Genomic DNA, 6,000 nt, shown 5'->3' on the forward strand with positions numbered 1-6,000 from the left:
TGATCCCAGGCCACAACAGAATCACAGGAGTGAGTCACAGAGTTCAAAACAAGAGCATCCACTAATTGTTCCATGGAAGAGGCTCAGGGAAGTCTGAAGGAGGATTTTGTAGGATATTCTTTTATTCATTGTGAGCTTTGTAGTCTTCTGTAGCAAAGCCAGCCGTTCTGATCCGAGTTTGGTTTACCACTCATAGCCCAGGGAGAGCTGTGTTCCAGGGCAGGGCATCCCCCACAGGCAGGTTTTCTGCTGTGAGCCTGGAGTAGCTTTGAGGCTGTCCAGAAGGAGCTCTCAGACACCACCAGATGGCAAATGGAAGGAGGGGGAAAATGGCCTTATTCCCAGCCTGGGTGTCCCATCAGCTCTCTGCAGATGTTTTGGTCAGTTTGGTTTAGATCTGTTCATCTACATTTCAGGTGTTCAAGGCAAGCAGATCATACTATCTCTACCCTCAAGCCTCTGGACTTGGATAATATGTCTCAGTGATCAGCCCCAGAGCCTTACTCAATGAGGCTGTAGAGCCAGATACAAGATGGGGAAGAGCTTCAGGCTTCTGATGAAGGTTTAGTTTGTAGGGGCTGGATGTTACATCCTGGGTGATGAATGGGAATGAGTGGGAGTCTGGGAAGCATATGGATCCAGGGTCCTTCTTTGCCACGCTCTGTATCCTTATCTTAAGTTCATAGTGGAGTGCACTCCCTTTCCCTCACAAAGGAACAACTCATCAGTGCTCCTTTGATGCCAGTACACTCTGGTCATGGGCAATGATGTATGTGAGAGGGATGAGTGCAGTTGCAGGCCCAGGGGGTTGCATGAACAGTTGGGGACACATTGAAAGTTAGGAGGAGGTGTGAAAGGGTATTCATCCATGGGCAGGTTGCTCTGGCGAGGGGGTCAGTGAAGATGGGGATGGCTTCCACAGTGCTTATTGTCACAGACTGCAAGTTCATGGCTGTGGAACTGCCTCGTGCCTGTGCTTTCACCCTTCCCTATCCCTTACTGACCACTGCACCCAGCAAGCTGCTGCAGTTGGGTCACACACAACCCGCTTGCTTTTATGGTGCTGATTCCTTTGATCTCTTTGGTGTATGCCTTGGACAAAGAACCAGTTTGTTACTCCTTGTGGGTAACCCAGCTCCTCCATAAATGCTCTAACACCTGATTTGCCTGATCTGTGTCTTGTCATTTTCCCACAGCTTCACCTCTACATGTGCTCCAGGTTATTGGAGTCCAACTTCCAGGAACCAGGAATGCATAAAGCAGTCCAGGATCTGACATGCAGTAGTGGTATAGAAACCTCTTTCCAAGATTCATCTTAGTGCACACTGGGATACCATGTACTCATTCCTCTAGGTAACTCAGGTTCTTGGTATCTAGTTGCTGCCCTGCTGGTAGCCCTGACCTTTTCCTTCCTCTTGTTCTCTCTGTCCTCTGATGCATGAGGTCTCCTCCATTCTTATCACCAACCTTCTGCTTCTGGTTACATGAACCTGCCCAAGACGGAAAAGGGATCACAGCCTACCTGCTGGTCTGTTGCTTTCTGAAATAAGAGCTATTCAGTATCTCAGTAGGCTTCCCTGAAAGACAACCAAGGCTTAGTGACTCTTTGGTTTGGACTTTTTGGTCATGCTCTTTTCAGATGTCGGTCCAAACGTGACAAACAAAAGCCAAAGCAGATAGATCAAAATGGGATTTGGTAGAGAAAAGACCTGTGCAGGCAGATTCACTTGGCAGAAGTTAAGTCAGCTGGTTCAGAGGAAGGCAGGCAACACCTTATGCAGATACAGTGTCTTCAAGGAGATGATAGAGCCACGAAAGACTTAATGACCAACAGCTAATCTCACCTTTGCTCTTTTCTGAGAGAAGAAATTAAGGAGTGGCTGCTTCTGGACCTGTCCTCCTCCCATATGTCACTTGTGGGGAAAAGTCCATGCTGTCGACAGGAGCCAGGCGCATTTGAATTTTTCTTCTATCTGAATTTTTATGAAAATGAAGACAAACATTTTTTCCCCCATTGCCAAAAATGTGGGAATTTCAGCAGGCTGGGAGTGGACAAAAATCAGAAAATCTTGCCAAAAATTGACATTTTTCCATGTTTTACAGTTGGATTTAATCCAAAATCTATTTGGAGTAAAAGCACTTCTCAAATTATTATCAGAAAAGTGAGAGGGAGCAAAGAGATCTGCCAGGATGCAGAAGGAGCCCAAGTTGGTGGAAAATTATCACATTTGGGGACCATTTACTAGAATAGTAACACTTAAGGTCTTCTATTTAAAACAACAGCTTGGTCTCAACTGTCTGAAAACCCTCATTGCACTCCTGCCAAGTCATTAGCTTACAAAGCTCCAGGCCCTGTCTACACACAAGCCTGCCACCAATTTAACTAAAATCACTATTTAATCTATTTAGAGCAATCAGCACAACCCTTTTTGGGGGTAACCAAATTAACCTAAATCAATACAAGCCTGTTGCAAACAGAGACAAACAACTTAAGGACATCGACATCACACCCTACATTAGCTTGAGCGGTGCGAGTTTTGTGGCAAGGCGAGAGCTCAGGTCAAGCCTGGGGATGCTGTAAGGGTCCTGTTCGAGCTGTAAAGCTGTGCTTGAAGCACGTTCAGTTGTAGCTTTGTGCTGAGGTGGCCAAGTTGTCTCTCCTGCACGTTGCTACATGCATAGTCTGGATCCCCACCACTTCTGAGCTGTGGCCACCTTCACCCTGCCCTCCTGCTGGCCCTGAGCCCTGTGTGAGAAGCCCGACCGGTTTGCTGGGGGAGCTTGAGGTGAAAGACAGAAGACATAGCTAGCTCTGGTAGAAAGAAAGCATTTGGCTTCAGTGACCTGAGAAACCTTATTTAAACTCTATTCTCCTGAGCTGAAACATATGACAGCGTAAGTATGGCCACAGCATCCTCCCTCCCCATATCTGTTGCTGCCTCTGCACAAACTGGCCTCAGGAGACCTGCTGCATCCTCCTCCTTGGAAGGAAGGAAGGAAACACCAGCAGCAGCAGCTGGCCCAGAGGACAGGCTGTTTTTCACAGCTCTCACCCACTGCACAAGCTCCTGGTGCTTGCTCTGAGCCTGGCTATGGACAGCTGCAGTTGATGATGTCTCTTAGCAGAGACAGTGAAAGGTTCCTCCATATCCGCCTTCCTTATGGCAGACATAATCCCACAGATCTCTATATACCCTCCCTAATGTAATTTTTCCAGGCTGAAGGATTACAGCCCACTGGACTTCCATAGTTTCCTTTCATAGGGAATCTGATCCCTAACTTTGGTCATCCTTTCTGCTTTCCTCTGAACCTTTGTGCAGTTCTTCTATATCCTTTTTGAGATGAGGGATCAGAGTCACACTCAAAAGCAGGTGATCCAGGGATTCATACAGTGACATTTGTACAGCATACCCTTGTCTTTATTTCTAGTCCTTTCCTAATAATTCCTAACATTTGACTGGATTTTTTGTGTGCTGACAAGCATTGATTTGATACTTTCATGGAAAAAAAAAAAAAACACAATATTTTGATCTTGAAGGGGGCACACAGAGATTATTTTTCCCTATGTGTATCGCTTCACATCTACCTACACTCAATCTGCTTCCCCATCCTGTCACTCTGCAGTCTCATAATGCTCTTCTGCATTTTTTCAGTCAACTGTTGTCTTTACTACAGTGAATATCTCATTGTGAGAAAACTCTCACAGCACACCTCCTTCTCCATGTCTTTACAGGTGTGCTCCTTGTATGTGCACAAGTGGAGAGGGAAGCAGGCAATCAATAAGGCAAAAATACAAGTATGTACTCATACACCAGTTATTCTGTTTTCAGGTGCTGCATCAGCAAACCCCCATGCTAACACCCTACAACAAAATGTGACTCCAAAAGCAAAGGAAAAGCAGCAATTGGAAAAGAAGCAAGGCCAAAGGAAAAACATGGAGAGGCTGCCAAGATGCGGAGACACCTTTGTAGATGCCTATATCTCTGTTTCCCTGCTGCCCAGAGGGAGCAACAATCTCAGAGCCCCTGATAACTTCAGGGAGAGCTTTAACCTAAGACAAAGCAGCAGGATGTGACTGTTGAGGTTCAGCAGGTGAGGGATGCCACTAACTTCCCTGCCAGGGCTAGGGATTTCAAAGTGTTTTTACTGAAGACAACAGCTGGAATCTCACCTGAGTTTATCCAGAAGACTGGGAGGTCATCAATTCTCTCCTAGCTTTATCCACAGTGCAAGTTGAATCCCATATATTCAGAAGTCCATACAAAACCTCAGTCTTTGTTAAGCTGGGGTGGAAAAAGACATAAATCCCTCCAAAACCTGTGATCTTCCACAGGCACAGGAACTGCTCTAAAACAAACTAGCAGCTCCTTCCTCTTGTGGCTGTAATCCAGAAAGAAGTTAACATGAATGGAGTATCTGGCCCCCAGCTAAGTTACAAAAAAGCCAAAGATGCTCAGATACAACTGTGACAATATAACATAAAACAGGGCTAATTTTGTATTGCAGAGTGCCAGGGCAGCAGTTGATGTCTGCAGCCACATGCTCAAACGCACCAGCCTTGCTCACAGGTTTAGATAGCCCAACACCCTGGAGTTGGGTGTAGGACAAGCAGGAAGTGTGTGCTGTTCAATGGCTTTCAGCCACAGGGGAAGGTTCTCACTTCTGAATAGGCCCTGTAGGAGAAGGACCCTTAAATTACCCTTGAATGGCCTTTAGGAGAATAAATCAATATCTGTGGTGACAGTGTCACCATTTCTAAGTCTGTTGATGCAATTTCATAAGTGACTGTTACCGGTGCACTGGGGCAACCCAAGTAACAACTCTGGTTGTGTTATCCCCTCCAAAAGCCCACTGCAGGGGTGATTCATGACACCTCTGCTGTGGTGCATACCAGGTCTCTCCCAGCCTGGGGCACCACTGAGAAGCACAGGGCAAGGAAGAGCTGATGGACCAGGACAACAAGAGGGACCAAATCACCTTTAGCATCAGCTGGGCAATGTTCCAGGGCTTAAACATCAGCCCCAGCCCTACTCTGTTCACAGAGTGCAGCACAGCCAGTTCTTTTATGCTACAAAGTTTGAAGCCACTTGTGCTTTCTACCTGAAGGGTTTCTGTGGCAGCCAGAGTCATGGCAGGGAAGTACACAGGCACATTCACACATGCAGAAGCATTTGATTTTATACCAGGAGTTCAACAGCTCAAAAAGGCTTGCATTTTCTTGTATGGGTAGCTTGATTGTAATATAAACTAAGGAATTTAGGACTCCAGTCTACAAATCCTTATTAGCACTCCTTAAAAGATCTAGTTCAAATAAGAGTATTTGTATAATTCAGAGGTCTGCAAGAACATGTCCAGTCGAAGTTTCTTATGGTTTTTTATTTATTTGTATTCAAACACCATGCCACATATGATGAGATACAAAATAAACATAAGCCATTCCCTGGTATTCCCAAAAGCACTTATAGTACCAGTGTGATTTACACTGAGTATAACTTATTGCTAACAGAGGCCTACCCGAGTATAAAATTGAAGCTTAAACCACACCACTAACTGCATTTATAAGAACTTAAAGAGCAAACAATGCACCACTTGTAACTGACCCACAAGCTTGAGTATTTCTAGAGCTGGACACTAGGTGGCAGAACAAATACATGTTCTCTAATAACTGACGAATATGCGTCTTTTAAGTCAGAGGGCAGGCCCAGAGACGTTAAAGTACAGCATATATCTAAAATTAATTGGAATCTTATAGGTGCCCTGCTTTTCCAGATCAGTTCTTGTAGAACGCAGGGCCTGCTAAGGTTGGGTTTAAACCTTTTATGTTCTTTACTATGAATATTATGATTTACACACACTCTCAGGTCTTTTGCCACAAATGCCCACAGTTCCCCTTCTTTTTAAAAGCAGGACCCTGGCGAACATTACCCCAACATTTAATAGATGATAAAAGCTTTATAGAGAGGTAAGAATCTGAACTGATCCCATGTGACTCAAGAACAT

The 6,000-nt window shown here is 45.2% G+C and overlaps 1 protein-coding gene across 1 annotated transcript in view; it reads right to left on the reverse strand.

The window, feature by feature from the left end:
- The window catches only part of DISC1 (DISC1 scaffold protein), a 235,023-nt gene extending 230,054 nt beyond the window's left edge, over nucleotides 1–4,969 (reverse strand). The window contains exon 1 of the mRNA XM_061471275.1: nucleotides 4,172–4,969. The gene's annotated coding sequence lies outside the window, so the exon portion shown is untranslated. The remainder of the gene's footprint in view (nucleotides 1–4,171) is intronic.
- Between the last annotated feature and the right edge of the window lie 1,031 nt (nucleotides 4,970–6,000).

The sequence above is a fragment of the Pezoporus flaviventris genome, unplaced genomic scaffold (genome assembly GCF_033815535.1).
Source record: "Pezoporus flaviventris isolate CSIRO_AGI_PZ_B2104156 unplaced genomic scaffold, CSIRO_AGI_Pfla_v1 ptg000066l, whole genome shotgun sequence".
NCBI classification, from domain to species: domain Eukaryota; kingdom Metazoa; phylum Chordata; class Aves; order Psittaciformes; family Psittacidae; genus Pezoporus; species Pezoporus flaviventris.